This window comes from Hyperolius riggenbachi, chromosome 11, assembly GCF_040937935.1.
Source record: "Hyperolius riggenbachi isolate aHypRig1 chromosome 11, aHypRig1.pri, whole genome shotgun sequence".
In the NCBI taxonomy this organism is placed as follows: Eukaryota; Metazoa; Chordata; class Amphibia; order Anura; family Hyperoliidae; genus Hyperolius; species Hyperolius riggenbachi.
The window spans coordinates 94,722,685-94,742,836 of NC_090656.1; the positions used below are offsets into that span (position 1 = coordinate 94,722,685).

Consider the following 20,152-nt stretch of genomic DNA (forward strand, 5'->3'; position numbering starts at 1 on the left):
GCTGACTAAAGAAGCGATGGCCTGGGTGTGAGGGGTCGCTGGTGATCTTTAATGCTCTGGAGTACAGCCTGTAATGGTAAAGGAGGTCCAGAGAGGGAAGGGATCTCCCGATGATCCTCTCCGCTGATCTTATGACCCTCTGCAGTTTGAGTCTGTTGCTGGCAGAGGAGTTAGCGTACCAAACCAGGATGGAAGAGCATAGGACAGATTCGATTGTAGCGGAGTAGAAGTTTGTCAGAAGTTTTTGGGCCATACCAAACTTTTTTAGTTGGCGGAGAAACAAAAGGCTCTGTTGGGCTTTCCTCTGTGTGGAGGCAGTGTTGGCCTTCCACTTAACGTCATTAGAGATGGTTGTGCCCAGAAGGCGGACTCTTTCCACCTCCTTGCCATCGATGCAGATTGGGGGCAGGGTGGAGGCGCATCTCCTGAAATCAACAATCATCTCCACAGTTTTCGCTGCGTTTAGGACCAATCCGTTCTCTCTGCACCAGTGACAGACACCTTCAACCTGGTGGCGCTACTCTTTCTCATCATTATTGGTGATGAGTAGTGTTGGGCGAACAGTGTTCGCCACTGTTCGGGTTCTGCAGAACATCACCCTGTTCGGGTGATGTTCGAGTTCGGCCGAACACCTGATGGTGCTCGGCCAAACCGTTCGGCCGCATGTCCGAACTAAGAGCGCATGGCCGAACGTTCCCCGAACGTTCGGCTAGCGCTGTGATTGGCAGAACGGGTCACGTGGTTCGGACCCGAACACGCTCTGATTGGCCGAACGGCCACATGGTTCGGGTAATTAAATACCCGAACCACGTCATATCTCCACCATTTCTCTGTGGGTTTAGCTTTGGGTAGGCAGGCAGGGTAGTTCGCTCTCCAGCCACGCTAGCCAGGGTCCCCCCCAGTCATTGTGTGTCGCTGCTGGGAACAGTAGTACACCGCTCGCTCAGCCACACTATATATAGCATTGTTTACTGCCACTGTGTACCTCGCTCAGCCACACTATATATAGCATTGTTTACTGCCACTCTGTGTACACGGCTCAGCCAGACTATATAGCTTTGTGTGTACTGCCACTCTGTGTACACCACTCAGCCAGACTATATAGCATTGTTTACTGCCACTCTGTGTACACCGCTCAGCCAGACTATATAGCATTGTGCGTACTGCCACTCTGTGTACACCGCTCAGCCAGACTATATAGCATTGTGTGTACTGCCACTGTGTACCTCGCTCAGCCAGACTATATAGCATTGTTTACTGCCACTCTGTGTACACGGCTCAGCCAGACTATATAGCATTGTGTGTACTGCCACTCTGTGTACACGGCTCAGCCAGACTATATAGCATTGTTTACTGCCACTCTGTGTACACGGCTCAGCCAGACTATATAGCATTGTGTGTACTGCCACTCTGTGTACACCGCTCAGCCAGACTATATAGCATTGTGTGTACTGCCACTCTGTGTACACCGCTCAGCCAGACTATATAGCATTGTTTACTGCCACTCTGTGTACACCGCTCAGCCAGACTATATAGCATTGTTTACTGCCACTCTGTGTACACCGCTCAGCCAGACTATATAGCATTGTGTGTACTGCCACTCTGTGTACACCGCTCAGCCAGACTATATAGCATTGTGTGTACTGCCACTCTGTGTACACCGCTCAGCCAGACTATATAGCATTGTGTGTACTGCCACTCTGTGTACACCGCTCAGCCAGACTATATAGCATTGTGTGTACTGCCACTCTGTGTACACCGCTCAGCCAGACTATATAGCATTGTTTACTGCCACTCTGTGTACACGGCTCAGCCACACTATATAGCATTGTTTACTGCCACTCTATGTTCACCGCTCAGCCAGACTATATAGCATTGTGTGTACTGCCACTCTGTGTACACCGCTCAGCCAGACTATATAGCATTGTGTGTACTGCCACTCTGTGTACACCGCTCAGCCAGACTATATAGCATTGTTTACTGCCACTCTGTGTACACCGCTCAGCCAGACTATATAGCACTGTGTGTACTGCCACTCTGTGTACACCGCTCAGCCAGACTATATACCATTGTTTACTGACACTCTGTGTACACGGCTCAGCCACACTATATAGCATTGTTTACTGCCACTCTGTGTACACCGCTCAGCCAGACTATATAGCATTGTGTGTACTGCCACTCTGTGTACACGGCTCAGCCACACTATATAACATTGTGTGTACTGCCACTCTGTGTACACGGCTCAGCCACACTATATAGCATTGTGTGTACTGCCACTCTGTGTACACCGCTCAGCCAGACTAAATAGCATTGTGTGTACTGCCACTCTGTGTACACCGCTCAGTCAGACTATATAGCATTGTTTACTGCCACTCTGTGTCTGCTGGGAACAGTAGTACACCACTCACCCGCCACTGTATAGCATTGTGCTCTGTGTCGCTGCTGGCAATAGTGGTACACCGCTCACCCACCACTGTATAGCATTTCTGTACTGCCACTGTACTGCTGCCAGTCAGCGTGTACTTTAAGGATAAGTGAAATGAGGAAGAAATCCGGTGAAAGAGGGAGGGGCAAGGGAAGAGGTGTTTCCACTGACGGTTCACGTACAGGCCACAGGGGAGCACCCAAGAAAACCCACTCAATACCGCCCATGTTGTCCAGGACAACAACCCTCACAAATCCAAAAGAACAGGACCAGATAATTACTTGGATGACATCTCAAGCGTCCAGCAGTGGGTTAAGCAGCACCAGCACATCACGCACGAGGTCCGAGTCCTCAGCCAGTTACAAGGAGCCAGTGGGCACAAAGCTGACACAACCGGCAGCGACACCACGCACACAACTACCAGATAACCAGTCCGATGAATTACCTCAGGACACAATGGGGTATTTGCAGGAGCTATTCCCAGGCCAACAAACTTCCACCTTTGAAAGGTCAATGGAGGAACAGCCAGAAATGTTGTGCCCGGATTCACAACCATTAACTGTGGGAAATGCATCGGGCACTGAAATACAAGGCGAGTCCGAGGACTTTGAAACCCAAATCCCAGAGCAAGTTGGGCAGGAGGGGTTGCAATTGGAGGAGGTCGGCCGAGAAGCTCTGGAAGACGACGTTGGAGTGAGCTGCGCAGAGGTTGTTCTGGGGAGCTCTACTCCACGGCGGCGGCCCCCCACAATGACATATGACGAGTTTGAGGAGATGGAAGAGGAGGGTATGGACAATATGGACATAGACCCAGATTTTGTTTGTGAACGAGAACATCGCCGTCGTAGCAGCAGCACAGATGAGTCTGTTGAAGAACCCACTGCTGCACGAGTTCGCCTTGTGCCACAAGGTAGGCGGCGCGCAATTTCAGGCACCACAAGCGTGGAAGTTCAAGTGAGAGGCAAAAGAGGCGCAAACAGAAATCGCCAGCAAGGCAGGTGCTCCAAAGTCTGGGCTTTCTTTGAAGACTGCACTGAGGATGTTACCATGGCAATTTGCAAGGTGTGCAAGACCCGCCTGAGCAGGGGGAAAAGTATTAACAACCTCTCCACCACCAGCATGAGCCGCCACATGCTATCCAAACATCCCACTCTGTGGGCAAACGCGGCAGGACAGGGTACCAGCAACACTGCCTCCCTTGGGTTCACCAGACTCACCACCAGACCCGCCTCAGCAGCAGCAGTAGCCCAGCCATTGCGTGGTTCACAACATTCACAAACATCAGACGACGCTGACACTGTCACTTTCCGGAGTAGTGCTCTTGAGGTCTCCCAGTGTTCATCAAACACAACAACCAACAGCCCTTCCATGTGCAGCGCTACGGTTCAGTTGTCTGTGTCGGAGATGTTTGAGCGCAAGAGGAAATTGCCAGCAAATGACCCCCGGGCCGTGGCAGTAACAGCCAGCATAGCCAAGCTTCTGGCCTGCGAAATGCTGCCATATCGAGTGGTGGAGACAAACAGCTTCAAGGGCATGATGTCAGTGGCCATCCCACTTTACGTGGTTCCCAGCCGCTACCACTTTGCGCGCTCTGCAGTGCCTGAGTTGCATGAGCACGTGGTCAGCAAAATAACCCGAAGCTTGAAGAATGCCGTTGCCTGCAAGGTTCACCTCACCACTGACACCTGGACGAGTGCGTTCGGCCAGGGTCGATACATCTCCCTTACCGCGCACTGGGTGAACCTTGTGGAGCCTGGCAGCGATTCCTCACCTGCTACGGCGCAGGTGTTGCCCACGCCGCAAACAGCTGCACCGCCGTCCCTCCCACTGGATAACAACAGCAGCACCTACCTCTCTGACTCCTTCTCCTCCAACGCATCTCAAAGCTGTACCTCATCCGGAAACGCTAACCCAGCACCAGCAGCAGTAGGATCGTGGAAGCAGTGCAGCACAGGTGTTGGCATGCGTCAGCAAGCGTTGCTGAAGCTGATCTGCCTTGGGGATAAGCAGCACACAGGGGAGGAAATTTGGAGGGGAATAAAGGAACAGACGGATTTGTGGCTGGCACCGCTGGACCTGAAACCGGGCATGGTTGTGTGTGATAATGGGAGTAATCTCATTCGCGCTTTAAGGTTGGCTAAGCTGACACACATCCCTTGCCTGGCGCACGTGATGAACCTAGTAGTTCAGCGGTTCCTGAAGACATACCCAGGCGTGGCCGATCTTCTGTTGAAGGTGCGTCGAGTGGCCAAACATTGTAGAAATTCCAGTACTGCTTCGGGGTCACTCGCCAAGATGCAGGAGCGCTTCAATCTCCCCCACCATCGCTTGCTGTGTGATGTCCCTACGCGCTGGAATTCTATGCTGCACATGCTAGCCCGCTTTTGTGAGCAGAAGAGTGCAGTGGTCCAGTACATGACGGCGCAGTACCGAGGCGCATCCGGACAGCTGCCAAGCTTCTGTGGATCCGATTGGGCCAACATGTTGGACCTCTGCCAAGTCCTCCAAAATTTTGAGCAATCCACGTTGCTTGTGAGCAGTGACAACTCTTCAGTCAGCATTACCATACCACTGCTGTGTTTACTGAAGAGGTCAATGTTGAAAATCAAGGAAACAGCTGTCATGATGCAACTGGGGGAATCTGAAGGAGAAAACGATCAGCGTGATGGTACCAACATCAGGCCATCCGCTTCAGGAAACGCTGGCCCCAGCAGCTATGACGAAGAAGAGGAGGAGGAACAGCTGGAGTTGGAGCAGGAATTTCATGCCACCACTGACGAGGGCCAGAGCGGTGCACGTTGGACTTCCACAATTCAGCGCGAATGGTCAGCAGAAGCAGACCAGGAGGAAGGTGACGACTATGATGCATCACAACAACTATCACAACGCTCACAAGAGGATGATGAGGATTCTGGTAGGACTCTGGCACACATGGCTCAATTCATGCTAGACTGCATTGAACGCGACCCACGCATTGTGTGCATTCTGGACAACACCAATTACTGGGTTTATACCCTTCTGGATCCACGGTACAAACACAATGTTCCAAAACTGCTTGAAGAAAGAGTCAGACAGGTCAAAATGGAAGAATACCAGCAGTCCCTTGTGGAGACTTTAGAGAGGAGATTGACATCCTCCCCCTCCTCTAGCCAGTTGTACGCCGACAGACTGACTTCCGCAAACCCAGGACGACCAGGAGGGCAGCAAACAACGCAAGCCGCAGCTAGTGCCCAAAAGGGAATGGTATCGGCAGTGTCCTTGGAGTGGGAAAATTTTCTGACACCCATGCAGCAGCAGCCCACTGAACAGCAAGCGTGCAGATCCACCTCCAACACCGATCTCCTGGAGAAGATGGTCAAGGACTACATGTCAGATGACGTAGCTGTGTCGAACAATCCATCTGCACCCTTCAACTATTGGGTATCGAAGCTAGACACCTGGCACGAACTGGCAATGTACGCAATAGAGGTGCTGGCTTGCCCAGCAGCCAGCGTTATGTCGGAACGCTGTTTCAGTGCTGCCGGAGGCATCGTCACAGATCGGCGTATCCGCCTCTCCACAGAAAATGCAGACCGTCTGACTCAAATTAAAATGAATCAATCCTGGATTGGAAACGACTACGCAACACTCCAGGACCCCAACCAAGTAACATGACCAATGAACATCTGGGATGGTTTAGCGTTTCCAGCCCCTGTTTATTGAACCTCTCATCTGTATTACATTTATGACTGCATGGCGGCAAAAAGCATTGCTGCTATATCCGCACGCTTTTTGTCCTCATGCAAGGCCTGGGTTGTTGTGTCTCAAAAAGCATGGCCTTCTCCTCCTGCGCCTGCTCCTGTTCCATCACGTGTGCTGCTGCTGCTGCTGGGTTAGCATTGCCGGTCCCTGTTTATGGAACCTCTTATCTTTATTACATTTATGACTGCATGGCGGTACAAAGCATGCTATCCGCACGCTTTTTGTCCTCATGCAAGGCCTGGGTTTTTGTGTCTCAAAAAGCATGGCCTTCTCCTCCTGCGCCTGCTCCTGTTCCATCACGTCTGCTGCTGCTGGGTTAGCGTTGCCGCGTGGTCCCTGTTTATTGAACCACTTATCTTTATTACATTTATGACTGCATGGCGGTACAAAGCATGCTATCCGCACGCTTCTTGTCCTCATGCAAGGCCTGGGTTGTTGTGTCTCACAAAGAGTGGCCTTCTCCTCCTGCGCCTCCTCCTGTTCCATCACGTCTGCTGCTGCTGGGTTAGCGTTGCCGCGTGGTCCCTGTTTATTGAACCACTTATCTTTATTACATTTATGACTGCATGGTGGTACAAAGCATGCTATCCGCACGCTTCTTGTCCTCATGCAAGGCCTGGGTTGTTGTGTCTCAAAGCGTGGCCTTCTCCTCCTGCGCCTCCTCCTGTTCCATCACGTGTGCTGCTGCTGCTGGGTTAGCGTTGCCGGTCCCTGTTTATGGAACCTCTTATCTTTATTACATTTATGACTGCATGGCGGTACAAAGCATGCTATCCGGACGCTTCTTGTCCTCATGCAAGGCCTGGGTTGTTGTGTCTCACAAAGCGTGGCCTTCTCCTCCTGCGCCTCCTCCTGTTCCATCACGTCTGCTGCTGCTGGGTTAGCGTTGCCGCGTGGTTCCTGTTTATTGAACCACTTATCTTTATTACATTTATGACTGCATGGTGGTACAAAGCATGCTATCCGCACGCTTCTTGTCCTCATGCAAGGCCTGGGTTGTTGTGTCTCACAAAGAGTGGCCTTCTCCTCCTGCGCCTCCTCCTGTTCCATCACGTCTGCTGCTGCTGGGTTAGCGTTGCCGCGTGGTCCCTGTTTATTGAACCACTTATCTTTATTACATTTATGACTGCATGGTGGTACAAAGCATGCTATCCGCACGCTTCTTGTCCTCATGCAAGGCCTGGGTTGTTGTGTCTCAAAGCGTGGCCTTCTCCTCCTGCGCCTCCTCCTGTTCCATCACGTGTGCTGCTGCTGCTGGGTTAGCGTTGCCGGTCCCTGGTTATGGAACCTCTTATCTTTATTACATTTATGACTGCATGGCGGTACAAAGCATGCTATCCGCACGCTTCTTGTCCTCATGCAAGGCCTGGGTTGTTGTGTCTCACAAAGCGTGGCCTTCTCCTCCTGCGCCTCCTCCTGTTCTATCACGTCTGCTGCTGCTGGGTTAGCGTTGCCGCGTGGTCCCTGTTTATTGAACCACTTATCTTTATTACATTTATGACTGCATGGCGGTACAAAGCATGCTATCCGCACGCTTCTTGTCCTCATGCAAGGCCTGGGTTGTTGTGTCTCAAAGTGTGGCCTTCTCCTCCTGCGCCTCCTCCTGTTCCATCACGTGTGCTGCTGCTGCTGCTGCTGGGTTAGCGTTGCCGGTCCCTGTTTATGGAACCTCTTATCTTTATTACATTTATGACTGCATGGCGGTACAAAGCATGCTATCCGGACGCTTCTTGTCCTCATGCAAGGCCTGGGTTGTTGTGTCTCACAAAGCGTGGCCTTCTCCTCCTGCGCCTCCTCCTGTTCCATCACGTCTGCTGCTGCTGGGTTAGCGTTGCCGCGTGGTTCCTGTTTATTGAACCACTTATCTTTATTACATTTATGACTGCATGGCGGTACAAAGCATGCTATCCGCACACTTCTTGTCCTCATGCAAGGCCTGGGTTGTTGTGTCTCAAAGCGTGGCCTTCTCCTCCTGCGCCTCCTCCTGTTCCATCACGTGTGCTGCTGCTGCTGGGTTAGCGTTGCCGGTCCCTGGTTATGGAACCTCTTATCTTTATTACATTTATGACTGCATGGCGGTACAAAGCATGCTATCCGCACGCTTCTTGTCCTCATGCAAGGCCTGGGTTGTTGTGTCTCACAAAGCGTGGCCTTCTCCTCCTGCGCCTCCTCCTGTTCTATCACGTCTGCTGCTGCTGGGTTAGCGTTGCCGCGTGGTCCCTGTTTATTGAACCACTTATCTTTATTACATTTATGACTGCATGGCGGTACAAAGCATGCTATCCGCACGCTTCTTGTCCTCATGCAAGGCCTGGGTTGTTGTGTCTCAAAGCGTGGCCTTCTCCTCATGCGCCTCCTCCTGTTCCATCACGTGTGCTGCTGCTGCTGCTGCTGGGTTAGCGTTGCCGGTCCCTGTTTATGGAACCTCTTATCTTTATTACATTTATGACTGCATGGCGGTACAAAGCATGCTATCCGGACGCTTCTTGTCCTCATGCAAGGCCTGGGTTGTTGTGTCTCACAAAGCGTGGCCTTCTCCTCCTGCGCCTCCTCCTGTTCCATCACGTCTGCTGCTGCTGGGTTAGCGTTGCCGCGTGGTCCCTGTTTATTGAACCACTTATCTTTATTACATTTATGACTGCATGGCGGTACAAAGCATGCTATCCGCACACTTCTTGTCCTCATGCAAGGCCTGGGTTGTTGTGTCTCAAAGCGTGGCCTTCTCCTCCTGCGCCTCCTCCTGTTCCATCACGTGTGCTGCTGCTGGTGCTGGGTTAGCGTTACCGGTCCCTTTTCCTGGAACCTCTTCTCTGTATTACATTTATGACTGCATGGCGAAAAAAAGCATGTTACCTGTGCAAAGAAACATGACATTTTCCACATTTAAAAGACAGTTTTTCCTTTGAAACTTTACAATCAATTTTCTCAAAAACTATAAGTTCTTTTTCAAATATTTTTTTTCCTCTTGTACCCACTCCCAAGGTGCACATACCCTGCTAATTTGGGGTATGTAGCATGTAAGGAAGCCTTACAAAGCACGAAAGTTCGGGTCCCCATTGACTTCCATTATGTTCGGAGTTCGGCGCCAACACCCGAACATCGCGGCGATGTTCGGCGAACGTTCGCGAACCCGAACATCTAGGTGTTCGCCCAACACTAGTGATGAGACCGACAATGATCGTGTCGTCAGCGAATTTGATTACTTTTACTGAGTCTGACGTGGATTTGCAGTTATTTGTATACAGAGAGAACAGAAACGGCGACAGAAATACAGAAACAAGATACAAAAATATACCCACAATGCAATGGCAATGTACGTGATCTTATAGCACTAAATGTAGTCGGGTATTCACGTGAAAAAAAACCCCAAAACTTATGATATAATGAATTGTATGTGCAGTACGGATAATTCATAGAACATTACCAAAAAATGTGTCTCATATTTTGATTTTCAGTTACATAGATTTTTTTTTTATAACATTGCATCATTCTCTAATATTTGCAGTTTACACACTACACTCCATATTTTAAACTATGAAACAGAGCAGGAACGTTTAAAGGGTCATTAGCTCTGCAGTAAAACCTTAAAGGATACCTGAGATGACATGTAACATGATGAGATAGACATGTGTATGTACAGTGCCTAGCACACAAATAACTATGCTGTGTTCCTTTTTTTCTTTCTCTGCCTGAAAGAGTTAAACGTCAGGTATGTAAGTGGCAGTTCCTGTCTCAGTCAGGACTGGGTCAGACTCAGGACCGGATTTACCATAAGGCACCGTAGGCACGTGCCTGCAGGCACCTGATGATGGAAAGGTGGCTCACTCCCCTCCACAAGTGCCTCCCTCCCTCCTTATCTATGCAGAGTCCCAAGCGGAGTGTAAATGAGAGGTTACTCACCCGGGTCTCAGCATTCCACTGACTAGTCCCATCAGTCGAGGGCACCTCTAGCTACCTAATACTTTGGGGCACCTGTATCTAAGGGCAATTGAACTAAGGGAGAAGTGAAAGCTGGGCCAGCCAGTACACTCTTACTTTCATGGAGGGCAATGTCTAGGCTGCCAGGACATCTGTGCCTATAGGCTCCTGCGATGTAAATCCCGGCCTGGTCAGACTACAGTGTGACCCTCACTGATAAGAAATTACAACTATAAAACACTTTCCTAGTAGAGATGGCCCGAATGGTTCGCCGGCGGACGGTTCCCGGCGAACTTCGGTGGTTCGCATTCGCGGAGAAACGTGAACTTTATGGCGGTTTGATTCGCCTCCTATACTACATCATTAGGGTCAACTTTGACCCTCTACATCACAGTCAGCAGGCACATTGTAGCCAATCAGGCTACACTCCCTCCTGGAGCCCCCCCCTTATAAAAGGCAGGCAGCGTCAGGCATTGGACTCACTCGTGTGCCTGCAGTAATTAGAGAAGGGAGAGCTGCTGCAGACTCACATAGGGAAAGCTTAGTTAGGCTCTTGTAGGCTTGTTAGCTTGCTCCTTGCTGATTCTTATTGCTAAAAAAAGCACCCCTCAACAGCTCTTTTGAGAGCTAATCTTGTTCTTGTGATCTCTTTTTTTTTTTTTTTTTTTTGTGTGTGGCCCACTTGCATTATATACAGCCCTGTCAGTCAGTCGCAGCTGACCTTTGGCACCTTAATTCATACTGTGCCACTGCCAGGCCCAGCACATTCAGTGACTACCTGTGTGTGTGACAGGCAGCTGCAGATTTGTAATCCCATCCCAATCACTGCACCTGTTAACTGTTAAGTGCACCTACCTACCTACCTACGGGCAGGCGGGCGGGCGGAGAATACTCACTTCACTTCCACGTATCAGCCGCTGGAACGCTGCATCGCCGTCACGTGCCTCTTTTGCGCCTCCAGCATTGGAGCTGGACAGCTCTTTTGAAAGATAATATTCTTCTGATGTGTTTTTTTTTTGCGTGTGACACTGACACTGCATACTGTAGATACAGCCCTGCCTGTAGCAGCTGTGCCAGGCCCAGCAAGCACACAGTATTACCACTGCATATCTTTCAAAACAGCTCTTTAGAGAGCTAATATTCTTCTGATGTGTTTTTTTTTGTGTGACACTGACACTGCATAGATACAGCCCTGTCTGTCACAGCTGGCCCTTGCAGTACTACTGTGCAAGGCCCAGCACACCGTATTTCCACTGTGCATACCTTTCCGCTGTATCCGTGTGACAGCACACTGTATTATACCAGTGGATACCTTTCCCCTGTATCTGTGTGGCAGCATACTGTATTATACCAGTGGAAACCTTTCACCTGTATCTGTGTGACAGCATACTGTATTATACCAGTGGAAACCTTTCCCCTGTATCTGTGTGACAGCATACTGTATTATACCAGTGCATACCTTTCCGCTGTACTGTGTGACAGCACACTGTATTATACCAGTGCATACCTTTCCCCTGTATCTGTGTGACAGCACACTCTATTATACCAGTGGATACCTTTCCCCTGTATCTGTGTGGCAGCATACTGTATTATGCCAGTGCATACCTTTCCCCTGTATTTGTGTGACAGCACACTCTATTATACCAGTGGATACCTTTCCCCTGTATCTGTGTGGCAGCACACTGTATTATACCAGTGGAAACCTTTCCCCTGTATCTGTGTGACAGCATACTGTATTATACCAGTGCATACCTTTCTGCTGTACTGTGTGACAGCACACTGTATTATACCAGTGCATACCTTTCCCCTGTATCTGTGTGACAGCACACTCTATTATACCAGTGGATACCTTTCCCCTGTATCTGTGTGGCAGCATACTGTATTATACCAGTGCATACCTTTCCCCTGTATCTGTGTGGCAGCATACTGTATTATACCAGTGGATACTTTTCCGCTGTATCTGTGTGACAGCACTCTGGTATTAGCTCTTGAATTACCACAGTTATCAAAGTAACATACCAGGGAAAAAAATCATTGTAGACATTTATAAGTAACTTCAATTTTCATTTAATAAAAAAAAAACAAAAAACGTATTTTTCAATTTTCATCATCATGGCCTGCACTCTCGCCAACATGCGCACAAGCACGACCATCACTACACAAACATTTCCGCCGAGAGGACTGACAGTTTATGTCCTGGCTGTTTGCGGCAGTGCAATAAACAGTGAGTTTGGTCTGTCAGTGTGAAGCAGTATATTACTTACACTACCTGATCCATGAGGATCCATGATCATAATAAAAGCGGGATTAGCCAGTCACAAATTCAAACTCCATTTAAACACTGCACTGTGTTTATAATGCTGCCAGGAATCTCACCCTGCGTTGCAAGCATTTCAATCTATTCAGAAATGTCTCTCTGTAATTATCTTATCTAAGTCAACTAGGCTTTATTCTCTTGCCATCGCCAAAGACAGTGAGAGAGGGAAGCTGGTCATCTCCCCTCCCACAATCCTGCTTCCTAGTGATTGGATGAGAGCAGTTCAGTGTGACAGGCTGAGCTGAAATCTGATCCTGTGCTCACACGTGTTTAGAAAGCAAGTCAGAGAGGACACTGCAGATTGGAGGAGAAAAGTAATGGTGGCCACTAATGATCCAATCTTTTTCATCCAATCTTACCAAATCTATGCAGTAGAAGAGTAAACTGAGTGAATATACTGAATGGATGTGATGAAACGCGGAAAAGCCGCTGTCTCTCAAGGCGAGGCGGCTGTTTAAGCGTCCAGCATGGCGTCACAACGCGGAAAAAACGCCGCATGCCGCTTAGGCAGAGCGGCGGAATCCGCATTGGAGGCGGCTCCCGCACTCAGTTCACTGGATACATTGCAAGACAGTACTGGTGTGGCTGGGACTGATAGTCCACCAAGATTCAGACTTACACGCGCGCGATCACACATGTGGGAGCACCCAGATCCGTAGTCAGATCCGCAAGTGTGCCGGGACCAGCTGGAGCTGTAATCCTACACTTAGCTAGATTCTGTTGATAGCTAAAGTAGTAGTTTGATTGTGATTATCTGTTATGACTTTTGCCTGCCTTGACTACCCTTCTGAACTCTGATCTTGTACCTCGTTATTTCTGATACTCTGTTGCCGAACCCCGGCTCGCTCCTAGACTCTGTTTCTGCCTCCTGATTTTGTACCCCGATATATCTGATACCCCGTTGCCGAACCCTGCCTGTACTTTGACTCTGCCTTTGTCTGCTGATCTTGTACTTTATCTGTCTGTGTGTTTACGACCTGGCTTGTCCGACCTCGAGAACCGACCTTACCGTTAGAGGCGGTTCCTCGCTCTGTTAGCGATCCTTCCTCCTGAGGGTCACTTTCAGATATACCTTCCTACTGTCAGTCTGACTCCTCCCGTCTTGGAGAGCTCAGGTCTGCGGAAGGAATCTGTGCAGTACTCCTTGCTGCATTGAGGCCTTGTCCTCTAAGTGTTACAGTTACACCAAACACTACACTCTACTCAGGTGAACAGAGGTTAGTTTGTATATCGGATTATCGGTGAGACTGCAGATCACTTATAATCTGGTATATATCTGTATTTCCGGTGATACTGCAGATCACCGGTAATCAGATACTCTCTGCGCCCACCGATCGTTACAGAACGCCAGACCAAATACAAAATGGACGCAAACACTGATTGTCTGGGTGTACTTGCCACTTCGGTGGACAACATCAATCAAGTACTGGGCGCCCACATGACTCTTATTGATGCCCTATCAGGGTCTGTACAAATCCTCCAGACATCAGTGGATCATGTGCGATCCTCTCCTAGCTCTGACATACGTATGCCTGTACCTGAAAGCTTTTCCGGCCACAGATCTGACTTCCGGAATTTTAGGAGTAGAGTATTGTCCTATTTTGAGTTGAGACCCCAATCTTCGGGTACTGAGACCCAGAGGGTCACGTTTATTTTTTTTTTTTAAACATATTTTATTGAGCCAAATATATCAAGAGTTTACAACGGCATTTTCCACAAGTGGGTTTTTTACATTCCAGTCAAGATAATACATAATATAATCTAATCGCATGTAGAATTTGCAAGAAAAGCTATCAGCTCATTTTCTTAGTTAACAATCTATGGTTATCCTCAACCTGAGGAAACCCAAACAAAAACTACCAAACTGTGTATCATTGCAGACACCCACTCCCACCCATATACCCATTTCCTTATTGGACCAAGACACAACATTATTTCCAGATCCAGAAGCCCCCTTTTTTTTCTCTGAATCCCCTGAACTCCATGGGTCCAGATTTCATATTTATTTTACCTTAGAGGGTACAAACCAACCTCAGACTTATTAAGTTCCAACATCAAATATTCCTAGTGATCCATCAATGCGACCCAGAAGATACCATTTCGTTGATTTGAACGGTTCCATGAGGTCTCTTATTACCGACCTCGAAATGTACTTTTTAATAAACTGACTCCATAGTTTAAAAAATGTTGCTGTCGCCTTTGATTTGTTTTGTTCCGCGTCGAATTTGTCAATATACATTAATGAAGTTATTGTATCTACTAGATTTTTCTGGGATGGGGGTAGAGAATGTACCCATTGTCTCAAAATAGATTTCTTTGCTGCCATGAATATATAATGTTCTATTGGTCTAATGAATTTACTTTTAGAAGTATCTGATGGGTCACACACATGGAACAAAGCCTCCCATACAGTCAAATCTTTCCTCTTGGGTATAATGACCTTACACATTCTTTCCACTTTTTTCCAAAACCGTTTGATAGTGGGGCATGTCCATAACAGATGGCCCAAATCTGGTAAGTAAGCATCGCATTTTGGACATGATGTCAAATATTTAGTATTTGGAGGTAGATGTCTAAAATCAAAGGCGTAGTAACCCTTGGTAATAATTTTTAGCTGCATCTCTCTCCAAGTTTCTCCTTTGATCTGATTTCTCAAATCCATCCAACCTTTGTTCAATAGTGGGTCTAGCTTTTCTACAGTACAATCTAAAAATTTTGCCCAATATTTTAAATGACCCGTCGGGGGTCTCTTAGATCTAAAGAGTCTGAGATCATTGTAGAGTTCTGAGATTGATCTATGGCTCTTCAGATCTCCCATCAGCCTTATTAACTTGTCATGGTTAGGCAGCTGAGGTCCTCCCAAAACATGGGTAACATATGTCTTAATTTGAAAGTAAAGAAACTTGTGGGTATCTCTTAAGTTATATTTATATTTCAGAGCATCAAAATCATATATTCTTCCACCTTCATTTAATATTTGGGATAACTTCTCTATGCCTTTGTTTCTCCAGATAGTAGCCATAGCATTCCACCTTCCCCCCGGGAAGTCCGGGGAGGACCAGAGAGGCATATAGGGGGATAAGTGGCCCTGTAGGCCCAAAAATTTTCGCAATTCTCGCCATGCTACACATGTGTCTCTAACCAATATATTTGTTTTAATGTGTTTAGGTAGATCAGAAAGTTTAACATGCAGTATCCCAGCCAAGGACCAAGGTCTGACCAATTCTCCTTCTAGTGTCGTGTTAGTCACCACCTCCATTCCCCCCAACCAGTCTCTGACATGACGTACAATGGCGGCTAAATTGTATGCGTGTAAGTTTGGAAAATTAACTCCTATCCGATCAATTGGGTTCTGAAGAATTCTCAGTGGAATTCTGGCTCTTTTGCCTTGCCATAGAAAATCTTTAAATGCCTTAGTGAGTCTCTGATTATCCTTGTGTTTAAACAGAAGGGGAAGTGTTTGCAGCGGGTAGAGGAGTCTCCCAAAACTAATCATTTTAATTAAATGGCATCTTCCCAGTATAGATAATGGCAGCTTCTCCCATCTTGATAATTCCATTATTACTTTATCTATTATTGGGGTTATGTTTAATTGGTAAATCTGGGTGGCTAATCTTGGTATCTTTATGCCCAGATATTGTATATAGTTCTTAGCTAGGTGGATTCCCAGACTTTCAGCTTTTTCACCTCCCCTTCTCATATGTGCCTTCTCATCCAAAAATAGAATAGCTGATTTAGATCTATTGACAGCCAGACCTGATATCTCTTTGAATGTTTCCAATAGTTGAAAGACAGTTTCCAGATCTTTCTCTGGATTATCTAAATAAAGCAAAATGTCGTCCGCAAAGAGGGAGCAGCGGATCTCCTCCCTACCCACTTGTATTCCTTTAAAAAACATTATTAGTGCGGAAAAATTCCGCCAGGGGTTCCACCGCCAGATTGAACAGCAGAGGTGATAGTGGGCATCCCTGCCGGGTTCCCCTTCCCAAAAAAAATGGGTCAGAAGCCGTACTACCTATCAACAAACGTGCCCTAGGGTGGGTGTACATTAAATGTACATATTTTAAAAATAGCCCCTCAAAGCCCATCATTGTCATTACCTGATCGAGCCATCCCCAGCTTATGCTGTCGAAGGCCTTCTCGGCGTCCAGCGACAAAATTGCCCCTGAACCCCGAGAAGGCCCACACACCCTATGATTTTCCAGTACCGCCAGAACTCGTCTTATGTTCAGAACTGCTGCCCTACCCCTTACAAAACCCACTTGAGAGTTTTTAACTAGTTTGGGGAGGATGTCTGCTAGTCTGTCTGCTAATATTTTTGATAGGATTTTAGAGTCACAATTAAGTAGCGATATGGGACGGTAAGATCCTGGGTCAAGTAAATCCTTGTCTTTCTTTGGCAGTACCTTAATGTATGCTTCATTACTGGCCGGGGGGAATTTTCCTATTTCAAGTATGTAATTATACAGGGAGGCTAGGGTGGGCAGGATGACTGGTTGCAAACATTTATAAAATTCTATTGGGTAGCCATCAGGCCCCGGAGCTTTCCCATTTCGACTATTCTTTACTGTTGCTTTGACTTCTCCTAAGGATATTGGAGCATTTAGATATTCCAAGTCTTGTTCAGATAATTGTGGGAGGGCGACTTTACTTAGAATTTTCTGGGCTTTAGCTTGGTGAAAGGGGATGGGGTCGTATAATTTAGCATAATATTCCTGGAATATTTTTGCAATTTTTTCTGGATTTGTATGGATCATGCCATTTTTATCTTTTAGGTGTGTGATATGGTAAATTTTGTGTTTACCTCTTGCTAGGTTTGCAAGCAGTCTTCCTGCCTTGTTACCATATTTATAAAAAGTCCAGTCTGTCTTCTTCCTCCAGAAGGATGCATATCTGTTATAGCATAAATCATAAGCTGCTTTGGCATCTATCCACGCTAGTCTAGTAATGTCAGTCATCTGGTCTATGTAGTCTGTATATGACTGTCTTGCTCGTTCTGCAGCTTTGTTATAGTCGTCTAATGACTTCTTTTTCCTATGGTTTATATATGATATTATCTCACCCCTCAGAACAGCTTTCGCTGTTTCCCAGTATAATATTTGATCTTTTTCATGTTTTGCATTGTTTCTAGCAAAGTCTGCCCACCACATCTTAATTTGTGCCGAGAAGTCTTCATCATTCAACAAATGGGCCGGAAACCTCCAGTGTCTAAAGTTAGAGCTTCTGGAGAAAGTCAGATCCAACTGTAGAGTAACGGGGGCATGGTCGGAGATTACTATTTCTCTGATATCCGATCTTCTCACCTTTGACATTGTGTACGCATCTACCAAGAACAAATCTATACGGGAAAGAGATTGGTGTGGAGGTGAGTAGAAGGAAAAATCCCTGTCTAGTGGATGTAAGAATCGCCATGCATCAGTGTAATTGAGAGTTTCTACAAATGAGGACATTCTCCTATCATTATCTAGAATTTTTGCTCGCTTGTCTGTTTTGGTGGTTTGACGTCTGTCTTCTCTAGGATCTATCACAGAGTTCCAATCTCCTCCAATGATACATGGTGTTGAAGGGTCTAACTCATTTATCAAAGTTGTGATGCTGCTCAGGAATTTCCCATTTGACTCATTGGGGCCATATACATTTAATATTACCAATTGCTTCCCATGAACATCTAATGTTATCTTTGCCCATCTTCCGTCTATCTGGTCCACCTGCTGATCAATGATTTGGCATTGCAGAGATCTGTTTATAAGTATCAAGACCCCCGCTTTTTTGTGAGTTGCTGGGGCTCCGATCACATGACCCACCCATAGTTTCTGCATATACTTGAACTCCCCCGCAGTCAAATGGGTTTCCTGCAGCAGAGCCACATCAGTCCTAAGCTTTTTTAAATGTCTGAGGACCTTGATCCTTTTTTCCCCTGTTCTTAGCCCTTTCACATTCCAAGTTGTCACCTGGATCTCATGGAGGCTGAAATAAAAATATCGTTAACATGTTAGTTTTTGATGCAATTAACAGAGAAAGATGTGTCCCAGCCGAGCACATCTCCCTCCCAATCTGAGTGGGGTCAAGAAGAGATGAGTGGGTGCCTGCAATGAAATTAACCACAACGTTTAACGCATTATAACCAGAACTTTTAGCAGCTGACACAGAAGGTATTACCTGTTCTCTCAGCTGACTTCCTTTTTTCCTCATGCATACCATATAGAGACTTCTGCTTAATCTAGTGCTGGTATATCTATCGATATATAATGTAGTAAAGCACTTATGGCTACCGTAAAGGAAAATCAAGATGTACCAGAACATGAGGGCGAACATTTCCCCCCAGTCCTGTCACAGTTATTTCAGTCTGCTCCGTCCCAGCCCCTAACAACAGATCGGATATAGTCTAGGTACTATGTGTGCGCCCCCCCGCCCGCACCGTCCCCCCCGCCCCCCCCCCCCCCGCAAAGAGGGGAAGGGGGGGCGGGGGGGGGGCAGGGAGCCGGGGGGCGCACACCTTTCCACTATGAACATTAAGTTGAGCCCTCCCCAACACTCCACCCAAATCATACAGTTTCCCTCCTCCTCATTTTTGGGTTATCAGGTGCCTATTGGTGAATAAAAGACATTTCTCTATAACTCAATGCTCTAAAACACTCTTTGTCACACCTTTGAGTAACTATTGGTGATAAGAGGGGGTTAAGAATCTATCGCTTCTATTGTTCAGTTCAGTTGGTGATTCGCGATAGTTGAGGGAGGGGGGGAGGGCAAGGCATATATATCATTGAACAGAGACTGCTAAACAATGCTACATGGGCCCGCGTTTCTCCGCGGGATTGGTCAGCATTTCTCCCACAGGAGCTAACCAATCTGTCCCAGATAGACTCATACACAAAAAAACTTGAGGAATATTATGCCCAGCTACTGGCTTCTGCCGCTTGTGCTTCCTGCTCCCTCCATGATTCCTGTGGTGTTTCGAGTCTAGGGGACTTTGGCGCTGGACCCTTCACAGGGGAGTCAGGAGGGACTGTATCTTGGTGTTCTGGGGAGTTTGCGGGTGAAGAATTCCTGGAACGAGGTGAGGTATTCCGGCGTTCCGATGAGATCGTTTGCTCCACATCCAATGTCTTGATATAATCCATGCTCTCTGCCGGGCTTGTGAAGGATTGAATTGGTTCGTTTTGTAGAAAAATTCTCAGCACAGCCGGATATGCTAGGGCAAAGCGTATGCTCTTTTTTATGAGGAGCTGGCAGGAGGGCACAAATTCTTTCCGTGCTTTAGAGACTTCTGCCGAATAGTCTGAAAAGATCAGTATTTTGTGGCCCTGAACAGTAAGTGTTTTTTGCAGGCGATATGCTCTCAGTATTTGCGTTTTGTCATTAAAGTCTAAGAAGCGGGCGATCACTACCCGAGGCCGGTTGTTATTTGGCTTTACTGGGCCTAGCCTATGGGCTCTCTCCACTTTGAACGGGCCCTCAAGGCCTAGTGCTTCTGGTATTAGTCCTGCGCATATTTCTGCTAGTTCCTCAGGCCTGTAAGACTCAGGGAAACCTACAAATTTCAAATTGTTTCGGCGGGACCTATTTTCTAGATCTTCGATACGATCCGCCATCACATACTGTTGCTTCTCCTGTAAGTCGCTTTTCTTACTGAGGGATTCATATTTGTCTTCCAGGGTGCTCACCCGCTTCTCCACCTCATCCAATCTACCGGTGTGCGCTTGTACCTGGGCCGCTATCGGAGCCAGATGCGTATCTAGGGACTGGGTTAT

General features: G+C 47.4%; 1 long non-coding RNA gene across 1 annotated transcript in view; it reads left to right on the plus strand.

Annotated features, from left to right (window-relative positions):
- The window catches only part of LOC137539149 (uncharacterized), a 91,701-nt gene that overhangs the window by 29,409 nt on the left and 42,140 nt on the right, over nt 1-20,152 (plus strand). Inside the window, exon 3 of the long non-coding RNA XR_011024936.1 lies at nt 17,533-17,766. This is a non-coding gene — a long non-coding RNA (uncharacterized lncRNA). The remainder of the gene's footprint in view (nt 1-17,532; nt 17,767-20,152) is intronic.